At 35.7% G+C, this 17,669-nt stretch overlaps 1 long non-coding RNA gene across 1 annotated transcript in view; it reads left to right on the forward strand.

Moving 5' to 3' along the window:
- Positions 1 to 12,221, forward strand: part of LOC141566504 (uncharacterized) — a 64,528-nt gene extending 52,307 nt beyond the window's left edge. Inside the window, exon 5 of the long non-coding RNA XR_012489337.1 lies at positions 11,864 to 12,221. This is a non-coding gene — a long non-coding RNA (uncharacterized LOC141566504). The remainder of the gene's footprint in view (positions 1 to 11,863) is intronic.
- The last annotated feature ends 5,448 nt before the right edge of the window (positions 12,222 to 17,669 follow it).

Here is a 17,669-nt window from a genome sequence, read left to right on the forward strand (position 1 = left end):
GTATCTAATTTATTTAAACCATTTATATTGAACAGGGATTATTTATTTTTAAAATATTTTAATCTATCTGATTTTGGAACTTATACACCCACATACCCACACCATTTAATTTAAATTAGTTTCTTTTTCTGAGATTTTCTGAGATTTCTGAGGGTTATTTTAGGTTTTCTTTTTCTTGTTTTATTAATATTTTTGTAACTATTCATCTATTTTGTTTAAACTACCAATCTTGTTAGGATGTTGTCATCTATAAGTTTTGATCATTTCCTCTCTCTATTCATTATGATTTTGTCTCTTTTTTTTTTTTTTTAATTTTTGATCATTTTTATATTCATTCTCTTCTTTAAAAATAGTACTAAAATAGTACATACATCCACTCACAATTTATCAGATAGACCTAATTCTTTTGCTCATATCCTCCAGGGCAAGCTCTCTTCACCTCAAGCCTAGACTTTTGCAACAACTTGATGATAGGTCTCTCTCTACCTCAACCCTTTTCCCAATCTAGTCTATCCTTCATTCATCTGTCAGATTTTCTTAAAATACAGATCTGATCGAGTCACTCTCTGACCTTTTAAAATAGCCACCAGGATTACCTATGGTAACATCCTGTTTAGTTTTTAAAGCTTTTTTTAACCTGGTTCCTTCCTATATTTCCAGTCTTACTCCCTTCTATATTCCTTCCATATATTCTTCTTTCCAAAGACATTGATCTTCTTCCTGTTCCTTATGAAAAACATTCAATTTCCTCACTCCAGGCTTTTTACTCATTGTCCTCAATTTTTGAAATGTTTTCTCTTCATCATACTGTGTAGAAAAGGTAAAGAACTTACAGATCAAGCACAAATTGATCAGTGACTGTTAGCTAAATTAATTGAAGCTTAAGGCTTCAGGCTTGGCTTCTCCAGAATCATGTGATTTTAGATAAGGCCTGGACTACAATCCATTGTCCAAAGAAGATACATGGAGAGGAAGTTATACATCACCTTATCTACTACAATCCACTGACCAAATAGGAGAATAGAGACTTATGTGACCAATCACAACATATAGAGGGTGGGATTTTTGGGGTTCTTTGTCTGAAATGTATAAAAACTGTGAGCATTCTCAAGAGAGTGGCCCTCCTGCTGTGAGCTTAAGCTCACAGACCAGGGATGGGGTCCTCTTCTCGAGATTCTAATAAATAAATATGCTTTTTATGAGTGATCTCTGAGTAGTCAATTTAGATAGGTGTCTTCGTCCCAAACAATACCTCTTGGCCTCCTTCAGTATAAGTTAAAATCCAGCTCTCCTTCAACACTAAGGCCCTCTTCTTGAGATTACCTCCAATTTATCCTATACATATCTTGATTATGAATAGTTATTTGCATATTGTCTCCCCATTACAATGAGATTCTTGAGAGTAGTGACTGTTTTTGCCTTTCTTGGAGTTAGGAAGAACTGAATTAAAATCCACCTTAATGGTCTAAGTGTACCTGATCTAAAGCTATATTATATAGCAGCAGTCACCAAAACCATTTGGTATTGGCTAAGAAATAGACCGGTAGATCAGTGGAACAGATTAGATACAAAGGACAAAAAAGGGTACATCTATAGCAATCTAATCTTTGACAAACCCAAAGATTCCAACATTAGGGATAAAAATTCATTATTCGGAAAAAACTGTTGGGAAAACTGGAAATTAGTATGGCAGAAATTAGATATGGATCCACACTTAACACCATATACTAAGATAAGATCAAAATGGATCCATGATTTAGGCATAAAGAGGGAGATAATAAATAGATTAGAGGAACAGAGGATAATCTACCTCTCAGACTTGTGGAGGAGGAAGGAATTTATGACCAGAGGAGAACTAGAGATCATTATTGATCACAAAATAGAAGATTTTGATTACATCAAACTAAAAAGTTTCTGTACAAACAATACTAATGCAAACAAGATTAGAAGGGAAGTAACAAATTGGGAAAATATTTTTAAAAACAAAGGTTCTGACAAAGGTCTCATTTCCAAAATATATAGAGAACTGACCATAATTTATAAGAAACCGAACCATTCTCCAATTGATAAATGGTCAAAGGATATGAACAGACAATTCTCAGAGGAAGAAATTGAAACTATATCCACTCACATGAAAGAGTGTTCCAAATCACTACTGATCAGAGAAATGCAAATTAAGACCACTCTGAGATACCACTACACACCTGTCAGATTGGCTAAGATGACAGGAACAAATAATGACAAATGTTGGAGGGGATGTGGGGAAATTGGGACACTAATACATTGCTGGTGGAGTTGCGAAAGAATCCAGCCATTCTGGAGAGCAATCTGGAATTATGCCCAAAAAGTTATCAAACTGTGCATACCCTTTGACCCAGCAGCGCTACTACTGGGATTATATCCCAAAGAAATACTAAAGAGCGGAAAGAGTCATATATGTGCCAAAATGTTTGTGGCAGCCCTTTTTGTAGTAGCTAGAAACTGGAAGATGAATGGATGTCCATCAGTTGGAGAATGGTTGGGTAAATTGTGGTATATGAAGGTTATGGAATATTATTGCTCTGTAAGAAATGACCAGCAGGAGGAATACAGAGAGGCCTGGAGAGACTTAAATCAACTGATGCTGAGTGAAATGAGCAGAACCAGAAGATCACTGTACACTTCAACAACGATACTGTATGAGGATGTATTCTGATGGAAGTGGAAATCTTCAACATAAAGAAGATCCAACTCACTTCCAGTTGATCAATGATGGACAGAGGTAGCTACACCCAGAGAAGAAACACTGGGAAGTGAATGTAAATTGTTAGTACTAATATCTGTCTGCCCAGGTTGCATGTACCTTTGGATTCTAATGTTTATTGTGCAACAAGAAAATGATATTCACACACATGTATTGTACCTAGACTATATTGTAACACATGTAAAATGCATGGGATTGCCTGTCATTGGGGGGAGGGAGGGGGGGTAATTTGGAAAAATGAATACAAAAAAAAAAAACTTTAATGTAATCAAATAAATGTAATTTAATGTGATCAGAAAAAAAAAATCCACCTTAAGATAGTTAATAACTATCCCCAGGCAAATCACTTTACCCTGTCTGCCTCAGTTTCCTCATTTGTAAAATGAACTAGAGAAAGAAATGACAAACTACTCTAGTATCTTTGCCAAAAAACCTCCAAAATGGGGTCACACAGAGTTGGGCAACAAATATTAAGTTTGAAACTTGAAACTTCCTGCATGTTCTGTTAAAATTGTTCTGTTTTCCAGTTTTGATACAGGAAAGTTAAATTATCCTCTTGCCTTGCTGCTACGTAGGTCTTTTTTGCATTGAAGTTAACAGTTCCTTTAAATATTTAGCTGCAATTCCATTCTATATTAAATACTAATATCATTTTATCACCTTACTTTAAATCTGTCATAATGTTTGAACTGTGAGACTCTGAACTTAATCTTTCTACCCACATATAGTCTAGAAAGGTAGGTTATTCAGATTATTACTACCTACATTTTCCCTTCAGGATTCTAGGGGTACTTCCAGTTAGAATCAATTAACTGTTAGAAATGATTACTGAAAAGTGATAAAACACAAAGTACAAAAATGCACACACCCCTCTCTCTAACTTGGTTCCTGGGAAGATTCAATTCAATGTTATAGAAGTAGTTTTAAACATTCATTCCACTACTGAGTTTACTTCTGAGTGTGACATAAGGTTTGTTATTGCCTTGCTTGAAGGACATTGTATCTCGGCTGCAAGATTGATCTATTGCTGAACTAGGTCAAGCATGTCACTCTACAGATTCAGTTACTAGACTTCTTCTCAGATTTGATTACTAGATTCTCACAAAGCCTTTTCCCAAAGGAAAAAAGGCACAAAGAGGAGGTAGCCTCATTCAGAGGCTTGTCTAGGAGATCATATTCTCACTGACCCTCTAGAGCTCCAAGAATCATCCTTTCCATTAAGTGGTGAGTAATCCTCAGGAGTAGGGACTATCTTTTGCTTCTTTGTATCTCCAGAGTTTAGTACAATGCCCAGCCCATAGTAAACACTTAATAAATACTTACTGATTGATTGACTTCCACTTCAATCCTAGAGGAATAAAAGAAATCAAATGTCTTCATTGCAGTCTTTGTGTACATTTTTAGCCTACCAGTTATGGTAGTAAAAAACACTTTTAGCAACCAGTTAAAGGGATTTTCTTCATTATGTAGTGAACAGACAAGAAATATTCATAGCATACCTATCTATGCATGGTCTGAATCCAGGAGCAGGGACCCTCCATTACATGTCATTACTCACTTTTAGGACTAATTCCACTAAACTCTCTCATGTGGATTAGTAACAGGCTGAATCTACTGCTCATATTATCCAGGGCTGGACCTCATTAACCAATTCCACTTATTTCTGCATGATTTCTCTTTGTCTCTTTTTCTCTCCACTTTATCTCTTTCAATAAAAGTTCTTCTTTCAATACGGCAAAAGCTTAAGCTAAATCTAGCCTCTTCCTTGAAAATATTTGGAAGGCTTACAGTAAACCTAAAAGATTTAGTTCTGCTAGATAGACAATTTAGGGTATCAAAATAATTTCCCTCAGTTTTTAATATATTCCATATCTTTTCATTTCTTGTCTGGATTAGAATTTAAGTATAATTCAAATTGATGAGGAGCTTTTGCTTAGTTTTATTTCTGGGTTTTTTGTTTTTGTTTTTGTTGCTATTTGGTTTCTTCTAGGTTACTTGAAATATACTCTACATTTCTGAGTTAGTTGAATTTGAAGCTCATTTCTGTTGGAATTCTGTGTTTTCTGTTAAATTTCTAACCATCCTCTGGAAATTTTATTGTACATTTCCTTGAAATGTGACTTTTGGGGCAGCTAGGTGGCACAGTGGATAGAGCACCAGCCCCGAATTCAGGAGAACCTGAGTTCAAATTTGATCTCAGACTCTTAACACTTCCTAGCTGTGTGACCCTGGGCAAGTCACTTAACCCCAGCCTCAGGGAAAAAAAGAAATGTGAATTTCAAATTTTTCTTTCTTGTGGCTTCCAAATTCTTTGTTTCTTGATTTTAACCTGGACTATTGCAATATTGCTGGTCATCTGCCTGCTTCAAGTCTCTTCTCACTTCAATCCATATTACATTCAGCCACCAAAGTGAATTTTTTAAAGTGCCACTTTGACCATTGTCATTCTCCTAATAATAAACTATAGTGGCTTCTTATTAGCTCAGAATCAAATGCAAAATGCTGTGTTTGTTATTTAAAGCCTGTTATGATTTAATTTTCTCCTATTTTTTCAATCTTCTAACACCTTGTTCCCTGCTATTTACTCTCTATTCATTAACACTTCCCTCCTGGCTGTTCCACAAACATGACTCTCCATCTCTTAGCTCTGGACATTTTTTTGGCTGTCCCCTTTGCCTGGAAAGTTCTCCCTTCTCATCTAAGATCCAATAGGATCATTCTATTATTCATAATTTCTCTTGTTAAAGATCACTGTTGAATTTTCCAGACTGTTGAGTTTCCTTATTCAAGTATCATTGTTGTTCATTCATTCATTTAAATTCCATTCTTAAAGATGTCAAAAATTCCTGAATTTCTCCTATTGAGCCTATTAGCCATTTGTTATTATAGATCCATTTTTACTTTTAGGATATTTTTCTTTTTGTGTTGTTCTATAGTTTCTTTTACCCCATGTTGTTGTTGTTCAGTTGTTTCAATTGTACCTGACTTTCCATGATCCCATTTGGGGTTTTCCTGGGAGAGATACTACAGTGATTTGTCATTTCTTCCTCCAGTTCATTTTCTAGATTTGGAAACTGAGGTAAACAGAGTTAAGTGACTTGCTCAGGATCATTCAGCTAGTAAGTATCTGAGGTTGAATTTGAACTCAGAAAGAGGAGTCTTCCTGACTCCCGGCCCTGTGTTCTATGCTCTATGGCACTACCTATTTGTCCAATATTTATTGTGTTAGAATCTTTTTGCTTACTCATGTCTGACTTTCTTTCATGATTTTCCTTCTCTCTGAGATACTACTTTTCCTTGTGGGAATTTTTATTTTTTTACTTTGATGTCTTTCTTGCTGTTCCTGAATTGATGGAAGGGAACTAGATTCAAACATGACAATTTACTTTGTCACCTTGCATCTCCTCCAATTAAATTAAATATTGTTTGAAATAACCTGGGACTTTGAAATGGTTTTCACTATAGAAAAGTTTTGGTTGACATGTAACTACCCCCATTATAAAAAGTCTTGGCAGACCATAGGTTTACTTATAAAGAGAGTGAAACTAGAGGAGTTTATGAGCTGAAAGTGACATTGAGGTATTATTTAGTCCAACTCCATCATTTCAAAGGGGAGAAAACTGAAGCAGAGGGAAATGATTTGCCCAAAATCGTTCAATTAATTAGTATTAAAGCAAGAATCAGAACTCAGATTCCCTAACTCCCAGGCCAAAGGCCTTTCTATTATAGTACCAAATCATAATGATGTCTTTCCATTCAGAACAATATATTGTGTTCTCTCACTGTAGCTTTGAAAGCCTAAAAAAGTAGGATTATCTCCTTGACAAACTTGCTCTAACATGATTCTACTGTATTTGATGTAAGGGGATTTCATCTTTAATAGTTGGACATACCAGTCAGTATCTTCCTAGAATTATAAGAAAACACTGTAGGTGAGTAATTGCTAACAGCTGTCAAGTTATTATTGAGGTCTCTGAATACTTGTATTGGGGAGGGGGGAATGTTTCAGAAAGTCCTAGAGGAACTACAAAGAAGTCTTATGATTCATCCTGAGTTTCTTACCCTTTCTCCACCTCCATCTCTCTAACCCAGAAAACCAAATAACATTCCTAAGACTAGCAGGGAGGCTCAGCATGTTGCTCTTCCTGAAAGATGGCTCTCTTCCAAACAGGATGATGTCAGTAAGCAATTTCTCCTGTTTACTTCTTGCTCTTAAGTTAATTTTTATTTTTTGTTCTTTGGCTTACTTTCCCAACTCTTTTCCCTAAGAAACTATAGATATTTCTGTGTCTCTTTCCAATGAACACTATAATTACTTGCCAAACTTCCTCCCTTTTCCCTTCTGATAGCTATACTTTAGAACAGGTAAGATAAATAGGTAGGAAGAATTATTTAAGCTCATCTGTCCCAATCTTCCTTTACTCCCATTGACTAAGCTGTGCTCTGGGGGGCTTACTTGTTCCTCCCTCCTCATTGTGCTGATTCTCCTCTTTTTCAGGAGTCCAAATCTCAGGTCACAGCTATCAGTGCCTCCAAGGAGAAGCAGTCTATTCCAATCTTCTAAAAACTGTGGTTCTCAACCCCACATGAAGTTTTGTAACTGAATGTGGAGGTTGCAAAATTATAGCTTGTTATCAGTAAATGTTTAATTTGCATACCTATTTTATATACCTATATTACTGGGATCATGAAATTTCTCAGGTAAAAAGGGGTTAAGAGTGGAAAAATTTTAAGAAACCTTGATTTAAACTACCCAAGTGAACATACATATCTTTACAATATACCTTACAATATGAAAATATTCACAGCAATAATTTGGAGAGGAGTAAAGAATTGAAATTCAAGTGGGTACTCATCAATTAAGAAATAGTTGAAAAGATGAATATGTGAATAGAATAGTATATTGTTTTGCAAAAAGAAATGATAAATGAGGAATTCAAGGAAATATGGAAATATATGTATGAAGGAATGTAGAGTGAAATAAACAGAATCTAAAGAACAATGTATACGATGTAAATGAAAATATTACTAAAAGAAAGACAAAGTCTGAGCAACTGAAAAACTATTAAGGTTTTTAGAGAACCGGTATGAAATATATCTCTCTCCTTTAGGCAAATGAGGAGAAGACTACTAAGAAGAGGTGGCCACTGTTATCATTCAATTGTTTTTCAGTTGTGTCTGACTCTTCATGACCCTATTTTGAGGTTTTCTTGGCAAAGAGACTGGAGTGGTTTGGCATTTCCTTCTCCAGCTCATTTTACTGATGAGGAACTGAGGCAAACCAGGGTTAAGTGATTTACTTATCCAGAGTCACATAGCTACTAATTGTCTGAAGCCAGAATTAAACTCAGAGAGCTGAGCTTCCTAACTCCAGGTCTGGTATTTTATTCACTGGCTACCTAGATGCCCTAGCTGTGACTGCTATCAGGTATATTTGTTGACCTATTTTTGTTAGAAGAAAAAGTTTAATTTAGAGAAGGATATTCTAGAAGCAGCCATAAATAAAATTTTTTTTTTAAAGTTTTGACTAATCAGGAAATGTTTTACATGATCCCACATATATATTTCATATCAAATTGCTTACTATCTTAGGAAAGGAGAAGATAGAGGAAGAGAATTTGGAAGTTCAAATTTTTTAAAAAGTTGTGTCACAAATTGTCTTTACATGTAATTGGGGAAAAAAACAAAGTTGTGTTTACAATTTAGGCTTTTTTTTCACCTTTCCAAATGTTAAGGCTTATGTATTTATTTTTCATCAGAGAAATACCAGCTGTGACACTGAAAACCAGTGTCAGGGTCAAGAAGATCTGGATTCAAGTTCAGCTTTGTGTCATATACTGGTTATAGAAATCTGGATTATCTTTAAATAAACCTTTGGTGGTGCAATCATTTCCCTAAGATTACAAATTGGAGAAGAGTTATCTATGTGCATTGATAGAGCTCCTGTTCCTATATAAAGGCTATCCTGAAATCCTTCCCTCTTCCCCAATCAGATGACAACAATGAAATCATATGCTATACTCCAAATGAAAAATGTCACAGGAAGCTATGACAATCCTATCTTATTCTTCCACTGTTTTCCTGAAAAGTTGAAGATGCTTTGAAACTTCAGATAAATTACTTATTCTCTGATCAGAATGCCTTAATTATATTATTAGCTAAACTGGTGGTAGACTTACCTGGGTAGACTTGCAACTTTATCACAAAATCAGTGAAAGACCGAGATAAAGGTGAGAAATAAGAGGAAGACAGAGATAGTTGGTTATATCATTATAATAGATTATCAAAGGCAAAATTTGGAGTAATAGGCAACCACCTGTTTACAGTGTGCTTCGTATAACTTCTTATAAATTCTTCCATTTGGGGCAGCTAGCTGGCACAATGGGCAGAACACTGGCCCTGGATGCAGAGACTTTAGTTCTAATTTGGCCTCAGACACTTACTAGCTGGGTGATCATGAGCAAGTCACTTATCCTCTATTGTTGCTCCTCCCCCCCAATAAAAAATAAATCTAACCATTTTTCATATCATTGAAATTCTATTCTGCATGGAACATTGGTATTCCTTTTGTAATAAGTCTCATGTTTTACATGGGAACCTGGAAGCCTACATGGATAGTAATACAAGTCCTGAGTATGCAATGATAGATGAAAATAGCTCAGAGGTGGAACTAGGGATAAGCAAGTTCAACTCAAGTACATAATAGTCTCTTAAAGGGCTACTAGGTGGTATAGAGGATAAAGTATCCCTTCTTCTCAGTCAAGAAGACTCATCTTTTTTAGTTTAAATCTAACTTTAGACATTCACTAGCTGTGTGATCCTGGAAAAGTCATTTAACCCTATTGGCCTCAGTTTCATCATTTGCAAAAAGATTCTCCATGTTGGTGGAGATTGATTATTCAAAGCTCCAAGCCTGTGTGAGGGACATAATTGGTACCATTTTTGGAGAAGAAAGATCTTGGTATTTTGGCTTTTAACTATCAAGAGAAGAAATGTGATTCCAGATTCTCTTCAGCTTCCTAAAGACAGATGAAGACTCTAAGAAAAAGCTAACATGAATAAGAACCAGCTCCTCAATCATGTCCCTATACTACATTAGAGATTTTGAGGAATTTACATCTGGGTGAGATTTCTAAGTTTCTCTCTTGGTTGATTTGAGATATTTTGCTCCCAATGGAAACTTCATTCACTCTGTGTATCAGATTTTGGAATATATTTTCATCCGAACTTTTCCATCAATCTCTGCTACCCTACTCAACCAGTTTTCCCTTATGGGGAAGAAAGAAGTGATGGAAAAAAGGAAGGAAGGAAGAAAGGAAGGATGGAAGAAAAGAAAGAAAGAAAGATGGAAGGAAGGAAGGAAAGAAAGGAAAGGAAAGAAAGGAAGGAAGAGAAAGGAGAAGGGGGGGAGGAAAAAAAATCAAGCAGTTCAGTAAAAACCAACCAGTAAGGGGCAGCTAGGTAGTACAGTGGATAGAGCACTTTGGATAGATCCTGAAGTCAGGAGGATCTGAGGACAAATGTGGTCTCAGACATTTAACATTTCCTAGCTGTGTGACTCTGGGCAAGTCACTTGAGTGCAATTGCCTCAAGAAAAAAACAACAAACAAACAACCAGTACACTGTCAGTGTAACATTCCACACCCTCAACTCTCCAATCACAGGGATAGATATATTTTTTCCAATTCCAGTTTGGTTATGATGATTATATAGTGTTCAGTTTTATTTTGTTTTGTTTTCTATCTATATTGTTATAGTCATTCAGTAAATTGTCTTGGTTCTTTTTTCTTTTCTCTACATTTCTACATTTCCTATAAGTTTATCCATGTTTCTCTAAATTCTTCATATTAGTCATTTCTTAGAGTCCTATTATATTTTACCATATTTACATGTTATAATTTGTTAATAGAGGGATACCTACTTTGTGTATAGTTATTTGTAGCTACAAAAATATCACAATTATTTTGTTGTCTATTAAGTCTTTCTTTTAAAAAAATTCATTCTCTTTCTTGTGAAGAGCAAGGGGATATCCAGGCCAAAAGGTATGGACAGTTTAGTCACTTTCATAGCATAATTCCATATTGCTTTGAAGAATGGTTGTGCTAATTCAGAGCTCTGCCACATCTCCTTCAACATTTTTGTCATCTTATTCAATTTGCAAGCTGTGGTAAAACCTAAGAGCTGTTTTGTACTCCCTGAAAGTAAGAGCCATTTTATTTAAAATCTTTAGTATATAAAACGTCAAGTTCTTAATGTTTTTTTTTTTCCCCCCCTGAGGCTGGGGTTAAGTGACTTGCCCAGGATCACACAGCTAGGAAGTGTTAAGTGTCTGAGACCAGATTTGAACTCAGGTCCTCCTAAATTCAAGGCTGGTGCTCTATCCACTGCACCACCTAGCTGCCCCTCTTAATGCTTTAAAATGAATGAATGAAGGACTTTATAATTTTTAAAGTATCATATGACCTAGGATATACTATAAGATATTTAATATATATGGGAATGCTTGCCATCTAGGGGAGGAGGGGGTGGAGAGAAGGAGGGAAAAAACTCGGAACAGAAGGGAGTACAAGGGATAATGTTGTAAAAAAAAATTTTACCTATGCATATGTACTGTCAAAGAAAATGTTATAATTATAAAAATTAATAAAAAACAAAATAAAAAAATAGTTGTAACACACACACACACAAAAGCATCATATGGATCAGAGGTAGCTAGATGGTATAGTGGATAGAATGGTGGGCTTGAAGTCAGGAAAATATGAGTTAAAATCTAGATGTATGACCCTGAGCAAGTCATTTAACTTATACCTACCTCAATTTACTCAACTGTAAAATGTGGATAAGTGCACCAACCTCCTAGTATTGTTGAGAGGATCAAATGAGATAATAATTGCAAAGAGTACATAGTACAGTGTCTGGCACAAAGCAGGTGCTTAATAAATACTTGTTATCTCTAGATATAAATTACTATTTATTTTCTCTAACACTTAATCCAATGAACTTTTCATTCGTTATTATTGATAATAACTATTGATAATAATAGTGACTAAATAATACCATTCAATTACCTTGTCAGGTCCTACCCATATCCAACAACTTTTTGTGTTTCTTTCCCGATAGGAAAAGAACAGTGTCTGAATACCAGTTTATGCACGACAAAGGGAAGACCGTGCAGGCCTTGAAAAGATTAATGTGGTTATACAATATCATGAGTGGGGTACATTTTGCCAATAGCAGAGCTCCTTCCTACTTAAAGAGTCCGTGGAGACTACAGAAGCGTCTGCTCCATCCCCATCTATACAGAAATGCAAGTAGGGTGAACACTTATAATCTGGCAAAACAAATATTGATTAGCCTGATGATTGATGTCCATCCTACAAAACTACAAAATCTGTTAGGACAGAAGTGATTTCTTATCCAAGTTTTGTACCTAGAATAGTGTTCTGTTTATAGGAATTGATTAAAAAAAATGCTGGTTGAATGAGTGCAATTGAATGATGATAGAGCATATGTTTCCCACTTTTTAAAAAAAGCTTTTTATTTTCAAAATATATGCATAGTTTTCAACATTCACCCTTGCAAAACCTTGTGTTCCAAATTTTTTCTCCCTCCCTTCTCCCACTCCCTGCCCTGTACAGCAAGTAATCTAATATATATTAAACATGTGCAATTTTTCTAATACATATTTCTGTCCTAAATCATTCTTTCTAGGTTCAAGTCGATCTGGCAAATCAGTCCAGGACTTGAACAACTGTTGTTTTTTTTTTTGTTTGTTTTTTAAATTAATTTTATAATTATACATTTTTTGACAGTATATATGCATGAATAATTTTTTTTATAACATTATCCCTTATATTCATTTTTCCAGATTTTCCCCTTCCTCCCTCTACTCCCTCCCCTAGATGACAGGTAATCTCATACATTTTACATGTGTTACAGTATAACCTAGATACAATATATGTGTGTAAATCCAATTTTCTTGTTGCACGTTAAGTATTAGATTCCGATGGTATAAGTAACCTGGGTAGATAGACAGTAGTGCTAACAATTTACATTCACTTCCCAGTGTTCCTTCTCTGGGTGTAGTTGTTTCTGTCCATCATTGATCAGCTGGAAGTGAATTGGATCTTCTTTATACAACTGCTCTTTTTTGATGTTTGATGTTGAACTCTTGAAACTAGTCAACTCTGACTGAGGACCTGAAACTTCTGAACACCTCAATCTCACAAAATTGCTTCCAAAACTGAACACACTTAACCTGGGATTGCTGTTCAATGATCTATAGTCAGGAAAGGAAACACAAAAGGGAAAAGTCAGTCCAGAACTCCAAAACAATCTTCAGGTTGCATAATTGAATGACAAATCTGGCTGCTCATATGAGAAGAGTTGCAATGCTATGGGAGGAAGGAGAAGTATGGTCTCTCTTCTAATTCCTCATAGGAGCATTACTTTCCAGGTCAAAAGAAGGAGAGAAACAAAGTTATAGGCACTCCCTTTTAAAATTTAAGTCTTTACATGAATTGATGCAAAATCAAATGAGCAGAACCAGAAGATCATTGTACACAATAACACAAAATTGTATGCTGCTGTACTGTGAAGAACTTAGTTTTTCTCATCAATACAATGATCCAAAACAATTCTGAAGAATTTACAATGAAAGATTGTTTATTTAAAGAGAAAGAACTGTTAGAGCTTGAATACAGCTCAAAATATATATTTTTCTTTATTTTTGTGGGGTTTTTTTGTTGTTTTGTTTTTTGGTGATGATGGGGTGGTGCTGTTTTCTTTCACAGCATAACTTACATGGAATTGTTTTGCATGACTATACAACTATAACATGTCAAATTGCTTGCCTTCTCAATTGGGGTTGGAGGGTGGAAAGGAAGGGAGAGAATTTTGGAACTCAAAATTTGAAAAATAACACATTAAAATTGTTTTTACGTATAATTGAGGGAATAATAAATCATTAAATTAAAAGTTAAGTCCTTCTTAGAGGTCAATAAGGACATTAATTCCCTAAGCTTTGTCAGACCAGAATCAATCAGGAATTTCATCATCCCCAAATAACTGAGTATTGAGCTAACAGGCAGGATAGTTATATTCATACTCTCAGCACCTTTTTCAAACCTTGCTTTCAAACCTCTACCTGATCTTCATCTTCAACTTTTCATCCCCCTCCCCCAGAACTTTGTATTCTGCTCTGGAATCTCTGGCTCTAATAGATGGGTTTTTGTGGTACTTTGCCTAAAATTAGGCCCCTTGTTATTTCCTGGCCACCATTTCCAAACTTTGTCACATTATGTATCCTTTTTGTGTTGTCTTCTCCTAGTAAGATCAAAGTTCCTTAAGGATAGAGAGAATCTTGCTTGCTTGATTTTGGATCATCAGAGCTTGGCAAACCTGCCTGATATCAAGTGTTCTTTCTATCTACCTACCTATCTAATTATCTATGTATCTGACATATAGCATATAGTAGGGACCTAATAAATATTGTTGATTGTGTTACCCAAAGCTTGGATTAGATGAAGGAAAATAGTTAAAGAGAGAACCAAAATGGGGTAATGTGAAAAACAAGAGAATTATGTAATTGGAGGAAATGTTTTGTCATAGAGAATTGCAATGGGATGGAATGTTGGGTATAATATTCCAAGGTGCTCTCACCTATGCATAATAAGTTAGCTTTTCTTCAAAAGGTATTGAAACTGTTCTTAAATTTATCTATCTCTGGGAACTAAGATTTTTGGTTATTAACTTAGCTTCCTAGTCACTTGGATACAGTCCAGGAGATAAAGGGCTAGAGATCCTTTAGATCTCTGATAGCAAACTGGCTTCTTAATCACAGGAGGATTGTGCTCAACTGAATCAAGTCTGTGTCTTATAACAATCTGTCAATAAACATTTCTTAAGTGTTTCTATGCAGCAAACACTGTGCTTAGCCTCGGGGACACAAAGCAAGGTAAAAGATAACCTGGACTGTGAATCATTATGTCTATTTTGGAAAACAACTTAGAGTAATGTAAAGAAAGTGATTAAAATATCCATTATCTTTTGACCAAGAGACTCCAATACTGGGTATATACCCCAAGGAGGCCATAGATAAGAAAGTCCCCATAGACACCAAAATATCTACTGTAGTACTTTTTGTGATGGCAAAAAATTAGAAATAATATAGATTCCTATAGAAGGAGAAATGGCTAAACAAATTGTGGTATTATGAGTATAAGGGAATAGTATGGAATATTACTATGCTATATGTATGTGATGAATACAGAGAAATGTGGACAGACCTATATGAACTGATATAAGAATGAAGCATATAAGAAAAAATATACAAAGTAACTTTTTATTGTCATTCAATCATTTCTCAGTTGTGTCCAACTCTATGCATTTGAGATTGTAAGATTTTCTTGGCAGAGATGCTAGAGTGGTTTGCAGTTTCCTTCTCCAGCTCACATTGCCTTAGAAAACCAAGGCAAACAGGTTGAAGTGAACAGGTTGAAGGGTTATACTGCTAGTAAGTGTTTGAGACCAGATTTGCATTCAGGAAGTTGAGTTTTCCTGAACACAGGCCACTCTAAATCCACTACCACAAACAGAACCACCACATTCATACAATCAAAAGTGAATGTTGCAAAATTACAAAAAATAAACATGGCTCCAAAGAAAATGAAAAGATACTTCCATCCTACTCCTTTGCAGAGATAGACAATCCATGAGTGTGACACAATATATATATTTTCAAACTTTCTTGCTGATTTAAAAAAAAATATATTGTTATAATGGGTCCCTTTTTGAGAGGGGAGGGAGGAAGGATACTGGGGAAATTTTCAGTGACATTGTTATTCCATAGTTTCCTTTAATTGTTCTGCTTCAGTTTTCCTGAATTGTTCTGCCTCAGTTTCCCTGAATTGTTCTGCCTTAATCCCCCTAGTTGCAACCCCCATCTTCCTGACTATTAGAACTGATATAAATTAGAACAGAGCTAACTATCTCTGACCATTAGCATTCCATAAAGCCATAAATTGTAGATAGGTTATTTAGAGATAAGTATGAATATCTTCTATTTCAGACATCCTGGCTCCTAGGTCCTCCTAAGTTATCAAATTTATGGTCCTTACCCCTAATCTGTCAGAATTGAATTTATGGTCCATTCCTGAAAAGTTCCCGCTCACTAGTGCACTTCTGCCTCCTCCCCCCCCTCTTGTCTCTCCTTATCATTGAAGTCCTATAAAAATCCCTGGAATTCTTCACTCATTGCTGGATTCTTTGAGACTTATTCAGCGCTGGGGGCAACATGGATCCTGTTTTACCCCCAGCACAATCTCTCCCTCTCAAATAAAATCTCTATCTTGCTTCAGTTTTTCCTGCATTACAACATAAAAACAAAAACAAAAAACAAAAACAAAAACAAAAAATCCAACCAACCAACCAATAATATCCTTATTAAAAAAAAAAAATCTGGACCTGAAATTTCACTGGTATAGAGAACACATGAAGAATCTCTTTTACTCATGTACATCAGCAACTCCTCTATTGTTGGGTGAGGGTACTGAGAGGACAAATGACTTGCTAAGAGTCAAGTTACTTCAACAATCTAATGACAAATATTTAGGTCCCTGATGGATGTCTCTAAGGTCCCTTCCAGCTAAGAGATCATGATTTTATGATGTCTCAAGACTACCTAAGCAGACAGGAAAATGAATAAGGAATTTCATTTGTTTTAGATAAATGTGGATGGAAAGATGTGGGGCCAAGGCCACTTTCAGACTCCCTTGAATATCCAATTTAGACTGTAAAGAGGGCAACACTACCATATGGTCAAATTTGATTTACAGGAAAGAATTTTGGAGTCATTGTTTAAGAGTTCAGATTGATCTGCAGCTGGCAAAAATTGCTATTAAGTACAAGTGGAAGGATATACAAAAATAACAAACATTTTCTCCTCATAATTTCTGGTTATTGCTCCTCAAGAAAGGCATAACAGAGAGCAGGAGGGAATGCAGAACCAAATGAGAATCACTTTTGAGAAGAGAGTTAAATTTCATGTGATGTGACAACTCCCTACCTCCTCCTTCCCCTTTTAAGAGGATTAGGAAAGATGAAGGCTGCAGGACCAAATGAGAAATCACTGAAGGAATTAAATTTCATGGATGTGACAACTCCCTGCCTCTTCCTTCCCCCATTTAGGAGTGCTAGGAAAGATGAAGACTGTAAAAAGAGTTTAGAAGATGACAAAATCACTGAGATCTCAAGAAATGCTGGAATATTAGAACTAATCTTGTTCCTTCCTTTCCCCTCCCCCAAAATTTGTAGACTAATAAAAGGAAGTCTTTACTTCCTCTAGCAGGGGGCAAATTCAGGGAACTCTACCCAACAGAGGTCACACTGGTTAAGTCTTCAGATGCATAGGGAGAAAGTAAAGGCCTTCACCATAAAATGGGTCACTTTAGAGCTAAAAGGGCCCTTTGGACTATCTACTTCTTTCCTTTCCTAATTAGTCCTATTTTGTGATTTTGGTGGTGTGGGGCTGAAGCAGCAAACAGCATGTAAGCCACAAAGTCTGAAATATTCCAGTTGTGCTAAACCAAATTAAAATGCACCTGGGGAGAATTTAGCAAAATAAATAAAAATATAATAGAATGTAGATAATGTCAGTTTTCTAAGCCAGTAGGGACCCTTAAGTGGTTGAATTTGAGCCTACACCTGTTCCCTTGAAGAAAAAGCTTCCCAAGAGTAATGATATTACAGCTTTGGGGCTTATTACGTTAAACATAAGTGTCTGTAGGAAAAAAAAAGAGAGATTAAGTGACTTCCCCACATCACAGAACTAGTATGGGGTGGAGGTGGGACCGAAACCCCTGGCTTCTTGTTCCTCAAGTCAGCTGTTCACTTACTAGGCCATGCTGTCCCTCACATTACAGAGCAA

Source organism: Sminthopsis crassicaudata, chromosome 4 (assembly GCF_048593235.1).
Source record: "Sminthopsis crassicaudata isolate SCR6 chromosome 4, ASM4859323v1, whole genome shotgun sequence".
Taxonomy (NCBI): Eukaryota; Metazoa; Chordata; class Mammalia; order Dasyuromorphia; family Dasyuridae; genus Sminthopsis; species Sminthopsis crassicaudata.